The 2,671-nt window shown below is 46.4% G+C and overlaps 1 pseudogene; it reads right to left on the bottom strand.

Moving 5' to 3' along the window:
- Positions 1 to 546: 546 nt before the first annotated feature.
- On the bottom strand, positions 547 to 1,851 carry LOC129673621 (tubulin alpha-1A chain-like; annotated as a pseudogene).
- Positions 1,852 to 2,671: the final 820 nt, after the last annotated feature.

Raw genomic sequence — 2,671 nt, forward strand, 5'->3', positions numbered from 1 at the left:
ACATCCAGCTTCATAGACCAAGCAACTATCAGATTCTCTGCTTATCCACCCTCCAACAGCCATTGTTGGACTACCTGGACCATGTAAGCCAGTCTACTAAATCCTCTTTTAATAACCATTTGATCAGTTCTGTTCCTTTAGAGAACCCAATACAATACCCCAGGTAGTACAAAGTTACACCAGGCATTCACTACAATACCCCAGGATAGTACAAAGTTGTTAGGGACACTAAGCTTTTCTTAACTCTAAAAAGAAAAACTGCCCCTAAGTGCAGTTAATGGTAACCAGTATATTAAAATGCTGTTTTTGTTTGGTTGGTTGCTTGGTTGGTTTGCTGTTAAGACAGGGAATAGTTAAATATAACCTAGCCTATAACCTTCTAGCCATGAAACTAGAAGATTGGGTCTATGACAAATTGTTCATGTTTAAAGCAAAAGCCTTAACTGTGTTAACGCGCACAATGCCACATATAAATTAAATGATCAGACCACTTTTTATGTCAAAACAGAACTTCATTGTAAAAGCAGCACGTTAGTGAAATTTTATTTAGTGTTCTCCTCCTTCATCACCCTCTCCCTCAACAGAATCGACACCAGCTTCTTTATAATCCTTCTCTAGGGCAGCCAAGTCCTCACAGGCCTCAGAGAACTCCTCCTCCATGACCTCACCCACAGACCAGTTCACAAAGGCACCCTTGGCATACATCAGATAAAACTTGTGATCCAAGCAAGCCTAGGCCTCGGCAATGGTTGTGGTGTTGCTCAGCATGCACACAGCTCTCTCTGGACTTGGCAAGGTCTCCACCAAGTACCACAGTGGGAAGCTGGCAATTAAGGCCAACCTTGAAGCCAGTCGGACACCAGTCCACAAACTAGATGATATGCTTGGTCTTGATGGTGGCAATGGGAGCACTGACATCTTTGGGAACCACATCACTACCGTATAGGAGGCAGCAAGCCACCTATATTTACCATAATAAGGGTAAAATTCACCAGCTGATTAGCTGGCAAAAAGCAGGCATTGGTGATCTCTGCTACAGAAAGCTGCTCATGGTAGGCTTTCTCAGCAGAGATGACAGTGGCGCATAAGGCCAAAGGGAAGTGGACTTGAGAACAGCATGCCAGACTGATCTGAAATCTGTCAGGTCAACGATCAGAGTCCCATCAAATCTGCAGGAATCACTGATGGAAGACAAAATTTGACCTATCTGTTTAGGTTAGTGTAGGTTGGACACTCAATGTAGAGATTTCTACGATAGATATCACAGATAGCCTCACTGTCTACCACAAAGGCACAATCAGAGTGCTCCAGGGCGGTGGTGGTGAGGATGGAATTGCAGGGTTCAACCACAGCAATGGAAATCGGGGGGTGGGGGGGGGAGACTAAATGGAGAACTCCAGCTTGGATTTCTTTACATAATCAACAGAGAGCTACTCCAATCAGCAGGGAGGCAAATTCAAAGCCAGTTCCAAAACCAAACTGTGAGAATCAAGAAGCTTTGAAGACCTGTGCACTGGTCAGCCAGTCTGTACGTTTTGTCCAAGACAAGGTCAATAATCTCCTTACTAATGTGTAGTGGCCACGGGCAGTTGTTGGCAGCATCCTCCTTGCTTGTGATGAGCTGAGCTGCACAAGGTCAAAGAGCTAGCAGTAGGTACCACTGAAAACTTCACCAATACCCATGGGTTCCAGGTCTACAAACACTGCCTGGGACTCATGCTTGCCAGTGCCTGTCTCACTGAAGGTGTTGAAGGAGTCATCTCCTCCCCGGTGGTCTTGTCACTTGGCATCTGGCATTAGGCTGGATGCCATGTTCCAGGCAGTAGAGCTCCCACCAGGCACTGCCTATCGGTGCACCAGCCTAGACAATGTGTATGGAGATGCACTTACATAGTTGCTGCTTTGTGGCTCCCGAGTGGATGGGGGAGGCAAGGAGGCGGTATTGCTTCTTACTGCGCAACTCCTAAGAGGCCACTGAAAGAGGACCTGCTGTTCAGTACTGTCTGTCAGTACTGTCAGGTAGCCAAGGCAGATAGGCTGTTAACATGACTCTCAAAGGTAGCCCACCCTCACAGGCAAGCCTTCCCCGGGAGGTGTGTTCATGCTCAGTCCACCCCATTCAGGAGCACTCCACCTACCCGCTGGAGTTACATCCACATGATCTGCTGCTTCCCTATTTCTGCCTCTTGGTAACTGCATTAAACCTGAGGGGTTTTTTTTTGTTTTTTTGTTTTTTCCTTACTTGTTGAGATATTTTTCTATAGGGTTTCACATAGCTCATACTGGCCTCAACTGCACTGTGTAGCAGAGGCTAACCATGAACTCCTGATCCATTTGCCTCCACTACTCAAGTGCTGGAAGTACAGGTGTGCAACACCCAGCTCAGCCTAACCTGGACTTTTTATTTCTTATTACTTTTATTTATTCATGCTGGGGGTAGGGGTGCACGTGTCCCATGGCACTTGTGTAGAGGTCAGAAGACAACCTGTGAGAGTCTGTTCTCTCCTTCCACCATATGAGTCTCGGGGATGGAACTTAGATCATTAGGCTGTTCCATCTCTAGCCTGAGTGTTTTATGCGCTCTTCTGTTCTTCAGTGAGTGCAAAGTAGAAGCCCTCTTTCTTTTGCAAGCTTCCAGCCAGTCATTCTGGCTATGCAAACCTCACTTTCA

The sequence above is a fragment of the Psammomys obesus genome, unplaced genomic scaffold, assembly GCF_907164565.1.
Source record: "Psammomys obesus unplaced genomic scaffold, mPsaObe1.curated_primary_1811, whole genome shotgun sequence".
Taxonomy (NCBI): Eukaryota; Metazoa; Chordata; class Mammalia; order Rodentia; family Muridae; genus Psammomys; species Psammomys obesus.